We start from the raw sequence: 22316 nt of genomic DNA, 5'->3' as shown, positions 1-22316 counted from the left end.
GAATTTTTAGCGATATTTATAGAAAATTTAGGTGCTATTACTCTATGGACGCTGATTCCCTAGATGGTGTTGACGTTCAAGTGGTATATTTGTCGCTAATAAATCAAGAATATCTTCTCCTCTGTTAGGTACCTACGGAGGCTATATAGCAATAGGATATGTGATGCAATGCATTTGATGAATGAGCGTGCAGTAACGCTTCGCTAACCATTTTATACACCTTTATCTCTCACCAGAAAGGAAGCTAACATCTACATCTACATAATACCCTGCGAGCCACCTCTAGGGTGTTTGGCAGGGGGTGATCAATCACCAGCATGCAGCATGCATTTGGACTCCCACATGCACACCACACCGTCCAAAAAACGTCCCGTATAATAACAAACTATACTACTATATGCTGTTAGTAATAGAATAGAAATTCAGAAACATGCTTTAAGTTTTACATAGGTTAGTAGGCTACACTACAAGTCATGCAATCTATTTACGAGGTCTATTGCTGCCGTTATAATTTCTTATTGATCGAGGAAAAAATGACATTCGGAATCTGTCTGTTCTGCAATCTATCTCTCTTATTTTATTTATATGATCTGATCTTCCGTAGTACATTGGCGTCCGCAAGATATGGTTAACTTCGTCAGAAAAGACACTGCTCTTGAATTTATCTAAAAGGTTTAGTCTATTTTTCAATCTACGGTCCGACAGAGATTCCCATCCGAGTTTATCTAAGAGGTCAGTTACACTAACAAGACTATCGTAACGACCTTTCACATACCTGGCAGCTCTCCTTTGCACGCGTTCTAACTCTGTTATTAAGCCTTTTTCATGAGGGTCCCAAACACTGGCAGCGTATTCCAAATGTGGTCTAACGAGGGAAAAGTAGCTAATTTCTCTCACTTTGTCGTCGCACTTTCCTAATATTCTTTTAACAAAACCCATTTTACCATTAGCTTGACCGGTTATTTCTCGAATATGTTTATTCCACGATAGATCATTATTGAGTCTAACCCCTAGATATTTCACGGATTCAATTGCCTTTAACTGGGTGCCCCGAATGATATAGTTACGCTGTAGGGAGTTATTCTTCTTCCAGAAATTCATCACGACGCATTTTTCCAAATTTAATTCTAACTGCCAAGCATCGCACCAAGCTTGGATAGCAGCAAGGTCATTCGTTAGTTGATCTTTATCTTTGCTGGAACGGATTTCTCTGTAAACTACAGCGTCGTCTGCAAATAATCGTAACTTACTATGCACTACTTCGCCAATGTCGTTTATATAAAGAAGGAATAGGAGTGGGCCAATGACACTACCCTGAGGAACGCCAGAAGTGACTCTAACCTCATTGGAGACTGCACCGTCTAATACTACTCTTTGGACGCGGTCGCTCAAAAATTCTCTAATCCAGGAAATGACATCTTCGTCTAGACCATAAGATTTCAGTTTTATCATTAACTTTCCGTGGGGTACTTTATAAAATGCCTTTTTGAAATCAAGAAAAATCGCGTCTACTGGAATGTTGTCTTCCCCGGAGACTAAAACATCGTGGGCGAAAAGCGCTAACTGAGTTTCGCACTATCTGCTTTTCCTGAATCCATGTTGAGTTCCCATTAATAAGTTTTGCGCGTCTAGGTGTTTCATTACCGAGCTGACTACGATGTGTTCAAGGACTTTGCAAGAGATGGACGTTAAAGATATCGGCCTGTAAAAGCTAAAGGTCTATCAATCTATGGAAGGTACGTTAAAATCTCCACCTACAGTAAAATTTCTTTCGGGATATTGGATACTATTTGATACCATGTGTAGAATATTTCTATGAAATTGCGGCGTGAAATGCGGCGGTCATCTTGCATGCTGCATGTTGAAGATTGGTCACCCTCTGCCAAACACCTAACATCTACATAATACGCTGCGAGCCACCTCTAGGGTGTTTGGCAGGGGGTGATCAATCACCGGCATGCAGCATGCACCACGTACAATTCACCGGTTCCCACGTACAATTCACCTTAGAGGTGGCTCGCATGGTATTACATATATGTAGATGCAGAACTTACTAATAGGTTTGTGCTTGCATGAGCAGTTGGCAAATTTTTCCTTTGCACGAATGCATAACATTTTCCGATTCCCAGGTCAGAACGGGGTTTGTCATTCTCGGGCTCACGAGAGGACTTTCGCTACCCAGCCCACAGTTGATGGCTGCAGCGTTGCCAAGTCAGAAGGGGGCTTCTATCGCAGATTGAACAAAATTCTTCAAAATTATCGTAGAAAGACGATCAAAAAACGCCCGTATTTCTGGTGTGATCAAGAAGACGATAAAGCCAATAAATTGTTGATAGCACAAAAATAATTGTAAAATGCAAACTGTACTACACGTGGCCCAGATGGGTGGGGGCCCTCCCGGTGTTTTGCAGCTGCCCCCTCCCCTAGAAGCAAAAATCGCAAATTTCGTAAAGGAAAATACTATTTTTTCAAGGAAATAATATTTGAAACTAATAAAGAGCAATTACAGTGTCCTTAAAATGTTGGTTTCATTCACCTTTTCCATGCTTAAATCTTACCTTAAATCTTACTTGAACAACAATGGCTCTCCCCCCCCCTAGTTTTGATCCTGGGTACGCCCTTAGGAGTGTCAGTCATAATGAACATTGTCTTCAGCTTTATACAAGCAAAGTATAAAATTTCTTTCGTGAAACCTACGGTTTTCCGATGCTGTGCGAATTGCGAGCATTTTGAGTATGGATACACCCTCATATCAGACAAAATATCTTCGTTTAGGTGCTTGTTTCCGTAATCCGTCTTGGTACATTTTCGCAAAATTTACTATCTACAACTCAGGAACCTGTGATAAATAATATTCGATTTTGAAAAAAATGACATCTGTGATCCTGGTTCTTAACATTTCCGCTCGGCTACTGATCCCCAATTTGGATCTAATAAAAACATATTTTTGTAAAAAAATATTTTTTTCGGCCCACCCGTGCGATGTTCTCTTTTATTGCTTTATAGATGGGGAGACTATTACCTGTATACATGGATATACTCTGACTATGAGGCCCTTATATCTCTGATACGCATAGGCAGATTTAGGGGAGGACGGGGCACATGCTCCCCCCAGAATCTAAAAAAAATAGACAAGATTTTTAATGCGGTCCCATTATCATTACGTTCATTTTGATTTGTGTAATTATAAATATAGTTAAATGTAGAGTGTAGTTGAAAAGCTGTTCTTTCGCGCGTGAATTCAGGAATCAAAAGTTATATCACTAGTAAAATAAAAACGAAGGCAGTGAACCGAGTTGGTATGACGCGGAAGTCAGAAAATCATTAACGTGATAGAGAAAATGCCATGCAAAGATGAAAATAATCCGTTCTGATACATCCGCTATTGATCGCGAGTTAATAATTTAAAAAAATATAATCTCTCTCGGGGAAATATGAAAGAAAACTGCCGTTATTATAAATGTAACATATTAATATTTTCATATTAATAACTTTTATATTAAAATAAAAAAATAAATTCCGTATAGTAATAGGGTAGTTTCCTTCATCAAAGAAAACGAAATGCATTGATTGCGATTCCTTACCCACCATTAGTGTATTCATAATATACAAATTATTTGGTTTTAGAAATCCCAGTTTAGACGAATGGCAAAGGTCAATTTTAACCTCATTTGAAAAAGGCCAGATTTGCGCCCATGCGATTCCAATCCACGTGATGTCACAGGGACCTAGTTTCTATACGAGTAGATAGGAGTTTTACATCGTCTGAGATTACTAATTCATGCATGAGGCACAGAGCTCAGGGAAACATCTCTTAATAATCACACATTAAAAATACCTAAGTTCGGAAAGTTTCCTTCGTTTGATAGGGGAATAATAATCCTTATTTAAGCCAAGCGCTACCCAGCAGTGTACTCGGCTACCTGCTAGCATTCTACGTCGTATCAGCGCTCAAGCCTCGCCCCAAGGTCACCTCATAAGGCGTCAGGGGGAACCAGAAATACGTCACACGGAATTTTTCCCATCGTTCCTACTTAGCCGTCGCGTTTTCGCGCGCTTGAAAATTTTCACTTTTCGTTTAATCGCGAAAAATAGACATCGTCATTTAAAAATCTAAAATTGTGAAATTCGTACTCCAGGAGTAATAATCTTTCGATTTAGGCAATAAAAAAATAATAGGAAACCACCCTATTGTTGTATGTTGTTCATAATCCCAAATATGAGATGACCGTTTGCCTGTCTAGAAAAAATCCTGGATCCGCACATACTGATACGTCTGCTTTCTCACGACTTTGCTTCGGAGGTTCCTCTTGTGATCTGAGATCTGCTATAGCCGGAGGAGCAATCTACTATTCCCGAGCCTGACGTGATTATCTTTCATAAAGAAACGGAGTGCTTCGCTTGTGTGCGATTGCCTTTATATTCGAAAGTTAGAGGCGCTTGTGATTCTTATAAGTCGCTGCTATAATTTAACGACTGTAGGGCCGCGTTTGATGCTTCCCGCATGAGACACAAAGATGTGAGATGCCTCTGAATAAATTTGTCGATTCAATTAGTTGTGAGGGGGATGGTCTCACTTTTTCCAAGGACACGGGCACAACGCCACCTTATGTGCTCGATTGCTTCACTCCACCTTTGTAAATTTGAACATTCGTCGTTCTCCGTCATCTGTTTTCTCAACCGTCGCTCGAGGAGACTCAAGACGCTAAGGTCGCTATGGTCCTGCAATCTCGGGCTTGCATACCCGCCGCTGCGCAGCCCCACCCAATGCCTAGCGAAATAGGGGTAAGCCTCTTAGAAATAAATGAATGCTGGTCTGTATGATGGCGCTAACTTCCTAAGCATAAAACGACTTTATTTCCAGTTTTGCATGCCCGAGTTGGCTGGAATCCTGCAGCTATTGCGATAACTTCAGTAAATACAAACAAGAGCGCTCTACGGTAACCAGTAGCTTGGGCCAACATTTAAAATCCTAATTTCAGGTATTATCATGGAAAATGGAAAACATTTACAAATTATACTCCAAGGTAGAAGTTATCAAAATTCTAATACTTCTCCTTTCTCCTGAGCATTTAATTGAATTACAACAAATATAAAATCGAAATAAACTACAAATATGTACTTTATTACTGTACTACATTTATGTAGTTTATCGTGTTTGGGAAAAAAACTGTTTCCGCAAAAATTGTCCGCATTGAATATTTTTCGAGATTCAGCATGTTAAAACTAAAGACACAGCTTTTGCAACAATTCAATGGCATATAGTCTGAGGTTTCAGGCGAGATGGAGTGGAAACGTGACATAATGAAAATGAAAAAGCAGGAGCAATTTCCAAAATTGTGGAAATTGATCCTGCTTTTTCATTTTCATTAATTCAATGGCAATAAAAATTCACAATGGTCAGCAGCCAGCTCCGGACTGTTCCTCAAGTTCGAAAAATCGATCTTAATTTCGGTGTCGGAGGCTATCGCAGATCATGAAATACACAGTATGTTTGAGTTAATTCTCATCAACTTCCACGACTTATCTGTTGTATTCGTGGCCAATACGATACAAAATGGTGGCTACTGTTTTTCGTCGAATGTATCGGTTTCTGTAGGATTATGAAAAAGGATCACCGAGTTACCTCAAGATATTTATTCTACATATGCAACAAAGACTAGAACGTGATACGAAGAGATGATCTGCGACCGCCTCCGACACCGAAATTAAGATCGATTTTTCGAGCTTGTGGCACAATTCGGAGCTGCCTGCTGGCCATGGGGAATACCGTACTCAACGGATGTTGTCAAGTGAATCTTTTAAAGTAAATGATAATGAAAGCAATAGTATATTAATACCAAATTTCTTTTACATTTTTATAGCGTGATTTCTTCGCTGTCTTGCGATATTAACTGTCAATATATTACGAAATGGCGGACGCTGATTTCAGAAACATTTTTGTCCGTATAAATGTAAAGAGGACACGGAGTTTCTCTCAGATATTTGTATAAAAATTACATCATAAGTTTTAAATTTTTCATCCACATAAGCCATCAAGGACTGTTCCCAACACCAAAAATAAAATCGACGTTTAAAACGTGCCGCGCAGTCCGCGGCCGGAAAAATTTGATTTTTTTAAATAATTGTGAATTTTTGTAGCGATTAAATGTTTATAAGAAGTATGCCATTACTTTCAGCATGCTGATTTCGAAAATTCAATGCGAGCTATATTTGAGAAATTCGTTCAACTTTGTCGCCATGTATTTTGTTAATAAAAGTTACCTGTGAAAAACTGTATGCGTCAAAACATGCATTAATTAAGAGGGTGGTTTCCTATATTTTTTAATTGCCTAAATCGAAATATTATTACTCCTGGCGAACGTATTTCACGCTTTCAGACTTTTAAATGACGATATCTATTTTTCGCGATTAAATGAAAAATTGAAAAATTTCAGGCGCGCGAAACGCGACGGCTAAGTATGAATGCTGTGCAGAGACCGTGTGGCATCTGGCTGCTGCTGTGTGGGGCCACCTGGGTGCGAGGCTATGAACGCCGCAACGATGCAGGCTGCTTGCTGCCGAGCATGGCGGTAGCGTAGATTACCCTACTAGCAGGTAGCGCTTGGCTCAAATAAGGATTATTAATACCCGATCAAACGAAGGAAACTATCCGACCATAGGCAATTTTAATAAGCGATTATTAAGAGATGTTACCCTGAGCTTTGTGCCACATGCATTCATTGGTAATCTCAGACGATGTAAAACTCCTGACTACTCGTATAGAATCTAGGTCTCTGTGACGTAACGTGGAGTGGCATCGTATGGCCGCCTATCTGGACTTTTGACCATTAACATTCGTCTAAACTGGGATTTCTAAAACCAAATAATTTTTATATTATGAATACACTAATAGTGGTTAACTAATCGCAATCAATGTCTTTGGTTTTCTTTGATGAAGGAAACTATCGTATAGAGGACAACTGTGCAAAGTTCTAACTCCCATACTAAAAAAAAACATTTTTGCCGTTTCAGCCATGTTTTTTCGATTTCAGCCCGTCGTGCGTCTTACCAACGTGAATTGAAAAACGCATTTTGGCAAAGTTAACCCTATCAACATATTTTCACGAATCTCATCTTTCCACAAGTTGTACCTCTTCATTATTTCATTTTTGTTTTTTTAGGGATCCTTAGAGGTAATAAAAAATATCATTGAATTAACCTGGGATAAACGCTCACCTTAGAGGTAGGTATGCTTTTTTGAAGCTTTTTTCTGCGTCTGGGAATTTTCGGTGCCAGGAATATTTATACCTATTTTTTGTGATACACAGGGGCGGTCTGGCCAGGTCGGCTGTTCGGCGATCGTCGAGGGCCCCGAGCTTTGGGGGGGGCCCAACATCGCTCGCGTCTATCGTGAAACGTATATGAAAGGTGCATTTAAAAAAATACTCGGGTTACTTGAACCAAACTTTTTTTCAAATATGTAATCCTATTTCTTAATTAGTTTCTTTACACTGTACGCATACTAGTTGCAAAAATAGTATATAAATAAAAAATAAAAGTGTCATAGGGCTAAAGAAAACCTAGTCCTTTTTTTTAAAAAAAGGGTTATTAGAAAAGGTTATTTTATAGTTTTTTTTTAAGATTTCATCACAGTTTCAAGGTACAACAATTCGCAAAATAATAGGTTATAGAATCATAATACCTAATTAAATTACAAAAGCTGTGAAATTATCTCTTTTCATAGTGTTTTTATTCACGAAATTGCTATTTTTTATTAACTTTTTATCTGGTTTTAAATAGCCAGAATAGTGTCAAACTCTATTTCCGGGCATGCTATCTCCTAAAATTTTCCGGGGAAGAACCCCAGCAGGGGCGCAGCTAAGAAATAAGGCTGGGGGGGGGGGGGTTTAGGAGCAACTAATACTTTGGGGTGCGGGGGTATTGTATACCCGCCAGGGTAATTTGGAGTTGTGGGGGCCCTCCTTCAGAAAAATTTTAAGATTAATGATTTAAAAGGGCGAGTTTTACGGCTTTCTGAGGGGTATTTGATTAATCCCAACACTATTCTATAAGTAATCATAATCCAATTAAGTGAAATGGATTAAACCTAAGTATTTCTTCAGGCTCTGGGGGGGGGGGGTTTATCCCCCAAAACCCCCCCTCGCTGAGCCACTGGATCCCAGAATCCTCCGGTAACGTGGGGGCCCCATCACGAGCCCTATCCGAGGGCCCCCAATCACCCCAGACCGCCACTGGTGATACAAGTAATACTCGAAAGAAAAATACACAGAGCTATCACCCATAGAGCAAAAGACTTCATTTTGTTTCATGTCTTCCTCAAACGACTAATTTAATCTCGGAATATTCATAAGAACTGAAAGATATGGTGTGAAAGGAAAATCACCATAAAGTTCTGTTGAGAGCATTGGTTGGCATCTCTGTACAGTTGTATCATCTTCTTGATGGGTATTACGGTTGTTATTGATGGGATTTAAAGTTCTATTAAATTTAATTATTCGCCCTGTAAGATCATAAATTATGAGGAAGTTCATTGAATTCGAATTACGTAATAAAGTCTGGGATGAAACAACTACAATTTGCCAAGAAAGTAACCACTTCTATCGATGCTTTTCAAAGATTGTAGTGAAGTGCCTTTCATTTTGAGTTTATTCAAGGCCTACTTCACTATTAAAGGAGACAACGACTTATTCCACCGCAACCGATGAATGAGGCGAATTGCGTGATGAGAGTTTAAATGGTAATTGATGTTGCAGTTAAAGCTTACTTTGCTATAATTTATAGAATGGTTCAGATTTGATTTAACGCTATGAGTCTTTAATTATGCCCAAACAATTTAAATTACGGGTGCTAGTAAGTTTTATGATAAATATATATCCTGGTATGGTATTTGAAAGAGAGTGGAGGAGATTGCTGAGGCAAGGATATAGGATGGAGAGAAACCCGGCGTTGGCATTGGCCTACTCATAACGAAAGGCGCCAAGGGACACCAATGAGAACCCAAGGGGGGTTCTATGAAGGTTACAACCGCCGGGGCCGGAACCCAGTACTACAACTGATACGCCCGCACTCCCGGGGAGGATTTGGAAGGGAAGGAAGAAAGGAAAGAGGGTCCAAGGGTTAAGGAAATATGGCTATTTAAATATTTGGTTCACCCATTAAATCATTAGAATCCGTTAAAGACGAGAAAAAATTATAAAAAATGTCAATTCTGAATTTCTGCAAAAATCGAGTATTTACTTTCGCTATTGAGCCGTTAATATGGTTTTCCATAAACTTCAACGCATATTTTGTAAAAGAGTAAACCTTTTCTAAGAATTACACGGGATAGTTTATTTATTTTTATCAATTTTTCATATAATAATTAAACATTCAAAAGTGCATTGTTTTTGGACTATTTTTGACATAAAGTGGAAAAAAACTTTATGAGGGCGACGAGACTCGATCTTAAAATTCATATGGAAATAAAGACCAGAATCTTGACTATATGGTTCAAAAGAAAAATCTTGCTCCAACTTGCTACCTTGCTTGTTGATGGGATATGTATAAAAAGTCAACGCTGCCGCCCGGCCCGGCCGCGGATTACCCTGATTTGGTTTTTGCTCCAGTTTAAAGCAAATAATGGTTCCACCACTATTATTTTTACCCCAATTGTTAGGAAAGATGTGAAATCTAAAAGTAAAGGCAATACTTTGTACAAAAAAATTTCGTACTCTATTGTTGCACATAGAAAGTAGAAAATTCGCCGCTGCCGCCGGTCACCCATGAGCCCTATGAGGACGTGTGACCATACGTCGGCAGAGTGCTTTGTTCCCTTATTCGTACTTATTCTCACATACATATGTACAGGGAATTTCCCGCACTTTAGGTCCCGTCAAACTAGAAATCCCTCCGACCTTGAGGAGAGGGAAAGAATCGAAGCAGGCGCGGTCAGTGCACACGACCGACAGACCGCAATTGTTCCTTGGGGCGGTTATCCGCTTCCACTACTAGTAGTTCTCTAAGTAACACCTCTTGACTACTCCAGCTTATTGTTCCTTCAAAATGTGGGGCTCTTGAATTTGGTGTTTGGGGCTAGGTTTTTTCTTTGAAACTCGCCGCTATTTGTTTTACCACCGCAGCGCACGTGCATCGGTTAATGCCGTCCAAAAGATCGCTTCTCTGGAACACGCTAGTGATTGAGTTAGCTGGCGATTTACCGGGTGGTTTTCCCAAAAATTCACACGTTCTATTGTCTTAGATAATGTCTTGCTTCCTCAGTTTTACTCATACGGTGAGTCTAACTTAGCTGGTGAGTGTTGAAACATCGACGTCTTTTAGCCACAGTGACTACTGACAGAGGAGTTCTCCTAGGTGAGCCCATCGATTGGTTCCCGGTTGTCGAACTTACTCTAATACAGAGAGGTCGTACACGACGAAGGGAATACATTAATCGGTCACAGGTATGATTAACACCACTAGTTGTAGAAATATTTTATGTCGATAAGGCAACGTTAGAAAATGTAGCAATTTTTTGTGGCTTGTAGATTTAGAAGCTTTTATCTCCGACGGGGGAGAAAATGAAGAGGAGGAAAGTGACTCGAAAAGAACTGCTCGATGCTATGTGCCAAGGAATGGTGTAGACGGTAGAGTCGAAAAAACTATTGGCATTCAAATTTCTATTAAAAATTTAGTATTGGGGGAGATGTAGAGATAAAGGATTTTTTGGGAAATTAGCGACTTCTAATTGATGAAGATCGTTTCCGCGAGTATTGCTCCTCCACTGCCGCCCTTTATGTGGAGCACTCTGAATGGTATTATATACCCCCAACTGTGCATAAGATTCTAACACATGGAGCGTGTATTGTAAACGCAGCAGTGCTACCCATTGGACAATTGTCGAAGGAGGCCCTTGGATCGAGGCACAAGGATATTAGGAGGTTCAAAGAGCAGCACTCCAGAAAATTTTCCAGTGCAAAATTTTATTTTTCTAAGACTTCTTCTATCTTCGGACGCAATAGTATCCTCATCAATCGATTCGAAACACGGAAATGTGAAGGTACCTAAGGGAGCTAGGAACCTCCTTCTGATTGACGAGAACGCAGAGTCAGATGGAGACGAGATTGATTCAGGTAACGAAGACCTATAACTGTATTTACTCAGGTATGCATTATTTCCATTTCATTAGTCATTCATTTCAGAAACAGAAATATGGTTTTAACTTCTAATGAAAATAATCGAAAAATACTTGCATTAATTTCCGTGGAATACATTGGTAAAATCCATATCCTTAATATTACATAGATACCACGCATCTTTACATTCTATGATGTATCGATACATCACAGTTAAGTTGTTTAGGGTTATGTATCAAAGTTTCTAAGTCAGTGATAGTACTTGTCTGAATATAATAAGCATCTAACATGCAGCGCTTTTAATATTAAAATTAGGGAATTTTTACTGTTTCCGCCATTTTATTTTAGAGAGGCCCCTGATTGTTCTAGAGCAAAAATAACATTAGAATCGGATTAAGGAGGTAAAAATAATTAAAAATCGAAAAAATCGTGGATCTACGTTGAATAATAACGGAGATATTAGTTTTGTCAAGCTTTTTTCGATTTCCGCCCACTGTGCGCCGCTGCGATAGGAGCCCGACAGCGCCTCTGGAGTAGGGATAGGGAAGGAAGGGGGAGAAAGGGGATACCTTAGCCGCTATAGAAGCGACCAGGGCCCACTACAAGCGCCAAGGGACAATGTCCCATCCAACGGACGGAGTGTTAAGGCCGTTTTACACGGTACACGGAATTGCGCAATCTGACGTACGTGCGAAGGCGCAGTCAATATTGCGTCGTGTAAAGCGGTGAATTGCTACAACACATGCGAGAATGCGTGGATGCGAGACGGCAAAATAGCCCCTATTCTAATTTCGTTCATGCATTCGCGCAATTCTACGCCATTTTAGAAATGAAAGCAGCTCTAACCTGCGCAATTCCGTGCCCCGTATAAAACGGCCGTTACACTTGCATTGTCCTCCACACATCATTCAAGCAGGGATTTCTGAAAATTCTGGAAAACTGGGATAATAACCCGATCCTACGGGGAGGGAGGCCAACATACTAGCGACCTCACTGACACGTTCTCGATGCCCAACCCTTACAAATAATCAAAATTATAAAGTAAAATTTAAGATCAGAAATTATGAGGAAGTTTATGGAATTTGCATTGCGTAATACTGTCTAGGAAAAAGAACTACAGTTTGCCAATAATGTAGCAACTGCTGTCAATGCTTCAAAAACATTGTAGTGAACCGCCTTTCATTTTGAGTTTATTCAAGGCCTCCTTCATTATTAAAGGCAACCACGATGTATTTCATCGCAGCCGATGAATTAATGAGTACGAATCACCGTATGAAAGACTGTTTAGAAATTTTATAATTTTGTAAAATTAAATACTCTTTAAGTTCTCTATTATCGTCATGCAAGAAAGTTCATTCGATTGTCATCAACAAGAAAATATATACTATAACTGGAGATAAGTTTTATTTCACACGATGAATCGTTAAATTGTAACAAATGTCGCTGTGGAAATATGATTTGGTAATGATAATAGAGTTACTCGCGTCTTGATGTTAAAATGACCCACGTTTCTTCACACCTAGACGGAGATTTCTTCGCAGCTCACTGCTTCCGCCACCTAGCCCATCAGTTTATATCATCATGTAGGGGCACAGAGAGAAAGGGAAGGTTGTTGGTGTGTAAAAATCTCTTTTTTAGAGATGTAGGTAAAAAAAGCATTATTTAATTAGAAAGACTTTCTTCTTTCTTTGTAGTATTACAATCAGTTTTTCGTAAACCTATTTGGAACAAATTCACTTTCAAGTGATTATAGATTACGAAATGGACTTCCTTAATATAGAATACTACCTTTTTAGGTTTTCTGCTGCTGAAATTCATGTTTACCTTGATAGTAGGACACATTGGGAGCTCGATGAGGCAAGATAGACATTTTGCAACTCTTTAAAATTGCAGTACCTAAACAACCTCATTTATAACGCCCCATGAGTTATTCTCAGCATAATTTACCGATCACTTTACTATCGCAACAGTTGACAATTATTGCGCAGGTATGATTACGTAAATCTGCATAGCTTGCTTAATGCTTTCTGCCAAGCGAATTCAAATCTCTGGTAGTGGATTTGGTCAATGTTGGTTTCTCTAAAGCACATCTCTAAGCCGTTATCTCTGTTATTGTAATAATTTTCTCTAATTGCTGTAAAGCTATTTTTCGTGATGTTTTCTTTCGCTGGAAATTGTTGCTTGAAAATTATTTATGGATCTTTATCAGTCGTTTGCTATTCGTAATGGGTGAATATGAGGCTGCTCTCATACCATTTGATATATACGCTCATATGCCGTTAACCAAATTTGCGAAGTATATTAGATTTCCCTTCTTGCCTTAATTGTTTAAAAGAAATGCTCTTTTTATTAATTGCTAAACTTCAAGAAATCTTCCAAAAACACGTCATTTTTAATTCTCTTCAGGGTTAATTCACTTCTCCTGATTGAAAATATTATACAAAAAGTGAATATGCTTCTCTCATATCTTCTGAATATTAATCTAATGCACAACATCTACGTTTGGATATGATCGTATTTCATTTTCCGAAGCAAATGTTATCCGACCGGAATTCTTCCCATGCGTCAATGATTTATTATTATTTTGACGCGTCGATATTTCTTTCGCGGGATTTAAACTCTTATCTCTGTACATCGTCACCTAGCGTCTGTTGATTTACCTGCGCGTTCTTGGTATATGTAAATCTTAAGTCGGTTTGATGAGACCGGTTTTTCGACTTCTCAGTGTTTGCAAACCTGACGACCTTCAAGTGTCCGAGAGCGGTTGTAATCTATGGACTTCCGTCTCCTTACCACGTGTATCTACGCATCTTTCGCATTTCAGAGATTGAAACCCACCCGCCGCACGGTAACGTGGGCTCTGACGATGTCTTAAAAAAAATTTCCTTTTTCCTAAAAAAATGCCGACTTACAAAAAATTTCCTAAAAAAATTTTTTTGTAAGTCGGCATCCCTGAACACGCGACCTCTCGGTAAAAAATATGACCGCATAGATGCCGATTTAGATCGAGGAGTTTACCCGGATGAAATTCCGAGAAGAATTTACTGCCACCATCCGCCGGGAAAAAGTAAAGTCCTACATTTTACAAGGGATGGACGGATCCAGGATTTTTTTCGGATCCGGATTCGGATCGGATCCTTGATTTTCGGAGCCGGATATTTCGGATCGGATATTATCGGATCCAAATGCATTTTCAAATTCCTGCTATTAAACGAAGTAATTATTCAAGTTTATTCTGGGTACGTACAATCCAAGTAATGCTTCTTAGATTTTCATACACATGTTAATCTATATATATAAAAGAAAGTCGAAAATCGTGTTAGTTAGAACACTTATAACTCGAGAACGGCTGCACCGATTTCAATGAGATTTGGTTCTTTGGATTCGTCTCAGGCGGGGTTAACATATAGGCCATTAAGGATAATTTCAAAAAAAAATTCATCTCTTTCCTATGGGCATGCTTTTAGGAGTTATAGTAACACAACAATTGATAAGTCGGTCAAAACTACAAATTATATAATTTGTTTTGTTTTTACCACTTTAACCCTCATATGGATTCACTGCGCCTCAGCGGCGCTCGTGGTTTTTAAAGTGGTGTAAAAAGTTTCCATTCCAATGAATCATTTTGAAATTTTCAGTAGTCTATTTTTTCTGCTTTCTTCGTCTACGTCTAAACTTTTGTTTGCATAGTGTCGATAGTTTTCATTTTATTGGCCTCTAATGAAAAAAGTTACGTCGTTGGATTTATGGCGCCGCTGCGGCGCTCAGTATTTCCTCGTCGCTACGTCGGGGACTGCACTCTCAATGTTAATGTAAGAATAATTATGTTTCGTATGAAATGCTATAATCTATTTATAATCATATTATTTAATTTTCTAAACTTTATAAACAAAATGTAATTGTTAAACAAAAGTAAAATATTACTATGCTAATTTTGCTTTCTATTTTTGCTAAGAATCGTAATGTCCCTCGATATAATGTTCATTGGCAAAACTTCATCTTTTTAGAAGAATTATTCACAGAAACTCATGGCTAAAGTTGTTTATTTCCTGGGCCTCCGACTTAGTTTTCCTAGCGCCGATTATTTCCTCGTCGCTACGTCAGGGACTGCACTCGGAACGCTAATGTCAAAGCAATTATGCTTCGTATGAAATGCTATAATCTATTTATAATCCTATTATTTAATATCTAAAACTTATAAATCAAGTGAAATTGTTTAACAAAAGGAAAATATTACAATACCAATTGTGCTTTTTCTTTCAGCTAAGAATCATTATGCTTGCCTCGTTCATTGACAAAACTTCATCGTTTTGCAAGAATTATTCATAGAAACCCATGGCTACGCTAGGTTGTTTTTTCCATGGCTTCCGTCTTAGTTTTGCTTGGGCACCTTCTCCGTTCCGCGTCCACATACCTGCCATGGTGATAGTCACCTTTGAGTACATCCCAGTGTTACTCTGTTTATAATTACACCAATCAGCAATTCTAAGAAAATTTTAACACAATGCATTATCTGAAATCGTAGAATATTGCCTTCTCACCGTCGTGTGAATATTTCTCGTTGAATGAGCAACTGTACTTGCCAGGAGATACAGAGGTTTCACCGACTACCGTAAAGAACACATCGCACGGTAACTGTTATGTCTTGTACTTCTCATTCGAAAATATTCCTTTGCAGCTACGATAGTCTATAAAAAATTGCTGGCGTTTATATAATTACCGATGACGTATCAGTTTACCATTGGGGTGAAATCAAGATAACTACCCAACTTATTGTGTGATAGAAAATTATTTATTTTTCCTGACCATTACTTCAGTATTTACATGGTAAAAATCGTTTCATGATGAATAGGAGAATAGAAAATTTCCGTTAAGTGAAAGTTTGTGAATATATTTCTCGTTTCTTTGTGTACTCAAATGCACAGATATTTTATTTATTGGGGGTTTTACTTAAGTGAAGGGGTTAGTGAGGAGGAGTAAGGAGAAGGAATGCCAGGTAGGTTGTTTTGAGGTGAAAAGGTGGTAGTGTGTCGACTGCCAAGGATCAGGGAATACCCAGATCGTTAGGCCAGGTAAGAGTAGAAAACCCTTATCGCGAAAAAGGTTGGGAGTGCAAGGAGACAATTAGATACAATAGCCTTCTTTTTCTTTATCCTTCCATCGCTGCATGAGGGACAAGGAACAAAAGCCTTGTCAAAACGCCTCGCAGTGGCCCTCCCTTCATTCCAAGAAGGTCCAGCTCGGGTGGGTCATTACGGTGGAGAGAAGTTCAATCAAGTTTTGTGGGATGGGGGAAGAAGGCGGTGAATGACGAATAAGGAAGCTTAGTGGGAAGGTATGGATAGTCTCAATGTTTGGGTCAGTGGAACTCTACGGAAAGAAAAGATGAGGGAAGTCCTCCCAACTTGAGGGTATTTTTGTCACCTTGGAACATTCTTCCATCCGTCCCTCACGCAGAGCTGGACGAAAGAAAATAGGCGCCTGTTCCTTCTTCCCTACCACCTATAACCCATACTTCTAAGAAGTTATTTTCTTGGATTTCCCACCTATCCAGGAGTATAACCTCAGCTGATGCACTCCCACGCATCACATTTACTCGTTCATGTCTAAGGAAACGTCCTCAGTGAGGGAATGGGACTCCGCGGTCGGAAAAAAATAACGGCTCTTCTAGCTCCACCTCCGAAGCAGTGTTGGGTTGTTGGACACATCGCTAATTATATCATATTCGTGATATTTCAAAACACATAGGACATTATTTTTTTAACTGCAGGTTATAAGCTCCCAGAGTATTCACGAGATTTGCCTTTATCGCCAGAATCCTGTAAAAATCACGAAAGTAACACTCGTTTCTTCACACTTCACCTACAGCTGTTTCATTATTAACGTTTAATAACTTATCCTTCTGTATACACTGCAAAGACAAAACATATGGGTGGACACAGGGAAGGAAAATTATGTCATATGGGCATAAACGAATTTTATTCGGTCCTCATTTATAGTATTTAGATACATAAAAATATAAACAATATAAACATTAAAAAGCGGAGTTTGTCCAGCACAGCATATCAGAAAAAATATTTCAAACAACCATTACACATGAAATTAAAACTTTCATTCGAACATAACAGACAAAGGGAACAGAAATAGAGAGCAATACGGCAAAAAATGGAAAAGAATGCAGCGTTCAAGATTTTTTGTTATAACTTCCACAATAATGGGTCAAATCTAGCAAAACACGGTGAGAAATAAAGCTAATAGATGTATTTACCATTATCAATCAGAAAACTTGTAAATTCACGCTCACTTTGAAAGATAATAACAAAAAATGACGTGGCGCCGCTGCGGCGCCGAAAATCCAACGACGTAACTAAATTTGTAAATCCATATGAGGGTTAATAACTGAATTTAGTAACAATACAACATTTTAATTACTAAATATATTCAAAATATTAATTAAATTGAAATTACATTTTAAAATTTTAATTCGAGCTGATTGTAAGCCCAGCCGTGGCCCAGCTCGAGTTGACACTTCACTACCGTGTTTGTAAACAAATCTCCAAGCAATTGTTGACAAACGGTAATGTCCGTGTTCCTGTCGAGAAATCGAGTAGTTTTAACTCATTTCCTTGGAATGATTGCAAATTAGTTTCAGCGGAAGGTGAGCTCATCAACAAAGAGTTCCAGAATATGATTGATCACCAAAATAATCAAAGATGGCTGATTTAGCGAGCAAGAACGAAGATGTGGATGACTAAAACGAGGTAATTTCAAATAGTTCGTAATCTGCATGGATTCGAATCTTTTAAATGTGTAACAAACGAAGACGAAATCACCAACTATCTATCTGAATATTTTAAGTCCTTGGACGTACCTGGCTTACCAAGGCACGATTTACAGAAAAATGTAGTTTCTGCGCTCATGATCTTTTGAAGCCTAAACCAACCATAACTATCCAACGGAACGTGTTTGATCATTAAAAAAATTGGTGATGAATGTGATTCACGCAACTTTACTCAAAGGAAAATTCAAAGGTTAGGAAGTCCTCATTCCGTGGATTCCATGATCTCAACTCATATGCCCTTTTGAGCTTAAACGTATTCAATTTACAATTCGTGTTGCATTCGTGATAACGATTAAAAAATCGCATGGTCATTCTTTCAGTTTTTGTGTTGTTTGTGCTCATGTGCTAATGAAAACCCATGATTTTCTCATGGTCAATTTAGCGTGCTATGTTCACGAGTCGATAAACCATCCTCTGTATTTCTTCCTTCGCTTCAAGTGCGTAGCTAGGATAGGGGGTTTTGGGCGCAGCTAATACCACGGGTCTGTAGGGTATAGAAAACTCGCTAAGGTAAGCGGGAAGTGTGGGGGCACTTCCCCCAGACATTTTTTAAGATAAATGGTTCAAAATAGTGGGTTTTGTGGCTGTGTGAATAGTTAAATATGTTTTGTTTGTTAGTCATCCGTCCCCCAAATATTAATAACAAAATCTTTCATAAAAAAATTCTCTAAGCTCTTGGGGGGGGGGGGGGGGGAAGGGGTTTATCCCCCAAAACCTCCCCTCGCTGCGTCACTGCTTTGCTTCGCTATATTTATTTAGCTTCATCCGCTTCATCTTGCGCCTGATAATAAAACAAAAACTGTTGTTTCTCAGAAGGTGCTTGACGCAAGACATTAAACCCGAATGTGTAGGGCTCACCGTGGTGCGTTTACGCATGCAGTACGTTTACGCAGTGCATTTTTTCCAAACAGAGATACTAAAACTGGCGCGCCTTAAGTCATTTAATGCAAATGCTGCTTCATAGGGGCTTTTCTTGCACGATTTTGAGCATCAGTCAAGCGTCGGTCTGGGGTCCTGGGGAGTGTATGCAACAGACTTGGACCTAAAATCATTTTTTTACAGCTAATAACGCAAATAGCCAACAACTGAATGCGTATAATTTTTATTTCATGAACTGCTTTATTAAACCACAATGCCCAAAATTTCTTAAGCTAAAACGTAAGAAAATTTGTTGAAAAAATTCCGCGTAAACGTGCTCCGATTCACCCTATGTAGATTCAATAAAGAAAATGTCTTTCTGACAAGCAATTTTGGTACTCATTTACGTAGTTTTATTGAATTTGTATCCTTATTTTATTATAATAAATTAAACATGATTAAAAACGATACAGCCGCTCTTGATTTATAAATGGTGTAAGTAAACTGTAAGTTCATTGATTGTTAGGCGGTACGAAGTTCGCCGGGTCAGCTAGTATTTTTATAAATTATGAATAATTTTTGTTGGCTTTCAAGTTGTTTTTTTAAAGATCTTTACATGCTCAGGAGCCCTATTCAGTAACTAAGTCTCCTCGTTTCCGTGATTTCGGAATCGAACTTTCCGTTTCCGTGTCCGATTCCGTTTCCGTCACTCGGAAGCGTTGTTACGCTATCCACTATGCTTCGCGGAATATATTCCGTGCCCTCCCCCCTTCTTGGGCAGAAGAGGCGGAGATTGCCGAAGTTACTGATGACGTATCCTCACGGAGCCAATGGCTGATTATCGTCCGGCAATTGTTTATCATACCTTTGAAAATGGAACGCGGAGGAGGTAAGTGAAAATATGCTAATAATATGCTAATATGAGAAGAAATATTAATGTAGTATGGTATATTCAAAGTTTATGCAATTTCTTGCTGATCAAACCGTTTTCCCATCAAATAAAATATTTTTATTTGGTTTGTTAACCGAGGAAGAATTAATATGCCTTAATTAATTGGTATAGCATATTTTTAATTGACAATAGTAGATTTAAATATGTTGACTTATTGAATAAGAAACACATTTTATCAATGTTCAAATCTAGCAGGTCGAAATCCAAACACAACGTCAAATTCGAAACAACTGACTCCAAAACAAATTGATTAAGTAACTTAATTAATGCATTGTTGAAAAGCGTCAATGCCTTTAAAGGCATTTATTTATTTATTTCAACGGATAACACCATTTCCCAAATTGGAACTTATTAAGAAAGTAACTACAACTTGAACAAAAACAGGCATTGACTTCTTCGGTTCAACTGCAACTTTATTTAATTCCAAACTTCGTTCATAATCATCTATTTACCATTGTATTTAGTACACATACCGTGCCAGTATTGCAAATGATTTGAGATTTCTTACCAGCTTCTACAGCATCACTTTACTGGTAAAAATATTCCATAACTTACCAGCTGGCATATCACTTTCCGTTTCCGAGAAACGGAAAGTCACTTTCCGACACCCTCCGTCATTTCGGCCGCTCTCGGACGAGTTCCCGTGACGGAAAGTTCGGATGAACCGAGAACCAACCACGAACTATCCGAGAGATTGTCTTAGTGGATAGGGCCCCAGGACCTAAACTGTTACGCTTGGGTTTGGAAATGAAAATAGGAAAAATCTTCGGATAAACCACTGACCAGTGGCGTAGGACAAGAATCGCATGCCACGGCACATTCGAAGAGAGAATCGGAACTCTTTCCACCATTATGGGGCGTTGCATTCACTGAAGCTATTATTTAAAAATTTCGTATCCAGATCCGATGTATCCGATAAAGGGCAATATCCGCGGATATTTGGATCCGAGGTATCCGATCCGACCATCCCTACATTTTACTTTAATATTTGAAACAATTCGTATAGTTTGATTGCCATTAACATTAAAAGAATCAAAATAAATGGTGTCATTTTAAATTGTTTCAAAAGTTTTTAACCAATCTATTCGAAATTTAAATCCGAGATTCGCCCACCACCAGTTGATACGACAGCACGAATGAAAACGTTAATTAGGAAAGGAGAGAAGAAAGGGAGAAGAGGTGTCTTTCAAAAAAGTACGCATCGCCTGTCATCTCTTTGTGAAAGATATGTTACTCGCGCCTTCCTAAAAGTGTGAAATTCAGTTGATGAGAAAAAAAACTCTCCTTGTCTGAGTTAGGGTGTGTCCTGAAAGTAGTAGGACTGAGTCGAGAACAAAAAATGTATTTCTCATATAGGTACATCGCTTCAAAAATCTTCAAAATAGCCCCCTTGGGCATCGACACAACGCTGCCAGCGAGTTTTCCACGCAGCATACGCTTCCTGGAAGGCTGACTCCGGGATGTCCTTTACAGCGCGCGTCACGGCCTTTTGGAGAGCTTCCACCGACCCGTGGTGACGCCCTTTCAGAGGGGTCTTGAGCTTGGGAAAGAGAAAGAAGTCCGGGGGGGCGATATCCGGGCTTTAGGGTGGGTTTCCACGCCGTGTTTCGCCAGTTAGTCAACGACAATGAACGCGGTGTGGGCCGGCGCAATGTCATGATGAAGGATCCACGAAGCGGCGATGGCTGGTCGGACGCGGAAGATGCGTTTTCGCAGTCTTTCCAGTACTTGCACGTAAAAAGCTGCATTAACGGTTTGCCCTGGTGGCACAAACTCACTGTGGATGACACCTTTCGAATCAAAGAAGCACATGAGCATGTATTTTTGCTTCGATTTGGACATGCGAGCTTTTTTGGGTTTCGGCGATGTCGCTGTGTGCCATTCTGCACTTTGCCGCTTCGTTTCTGGGTCGTATTCAAACGTTGAGCGGTTGTTCTGCTCATGGCACTATCCCCGTAAGCTGCCTTGATGAGTTCATGGGTCACCTTGCCGCTTTTCTCGAGTTTAACGCAGAATTTCACTGCGTGCCCCCGTGCCCCCCCCCCTGGATCCGCCTATGGCGTTGTGCAATCGACGGTTTCAGATCAATTGAGTCGCAGATTAATCCTTTATTCTTTCGTTTAAACGAATACATTGTGTCGCCATCTATTAATGACTTGATAAGCGGTGGAAAAAATGCTCTATCATCTGATGTTAATGCGTAGGATGGTTACGATAGAGTCCAATAAAAACTCAGCACATCCCCATAATGATGATGAGACGTGAGATTCGAGGAGAACGTTACCGACTACCCTGACGTGAAGAGCAGCTCACAGCGCGAGAGTGAGTATCCCTATTTAGTCTCTTTTAGTTTTTAAATCTATTTAATAACGCATCTGTATAATGAGTGCGAACGCTGAAGAAGTAGGCATTCAATTATACCGACGCGGTCACATTTTTTTAACGAGAGATCGCGTGTTTGAAAGCTTTCTTGATAAATTTCTGCTCGACTGGAAACGTGAGCAAGGATCATCATGTCCTCGATCAAATTAATTTTGATTTATCCGAGGAA

At 39.2% G+C, this 22316-nt stretch overlaps 1 protein-coding gene across 1 annotated transcript in view; it reads left to right on the top strand.

The window, feature by feature from the left end:
* Positions 1-21953: 21953 nt before the first annotated feature.
* Positions 21954-22316, top strand: part of LOC124154101 (sterol O-acyltransferase 1-like) — a 48975-nt gene continuing 48612 nt past the window's right edge. Inside the window, exon 1 of the mRNA XM_046527616.1 lies at positions 21954-22087. The gene's annotated coding sequence lies outside the window, so the exon portion shown is untranslated. The remainder of the gene's footprint in view (positions 22088-22316) is intronic.

Source organism: Ischnura elegans, chromosome 2 (assembly GCF_921293095.1).
Source record: "Ischnura elegans chromosome 2, ioIscEleg1.1, whole genome shotgun sequence".
NCBI classification, from domain to species: Eukaryota; Metazoa; Arthropoda; class Insecta; order Odonata; family Coenagrionidae; genus Ischnura; species Ischnura elegans.
The sequence above is the reverse complement of the archived record's forward strand: the minus strand, read 5'-3'. Positions and strand labels throughout refer to the sequence as shown.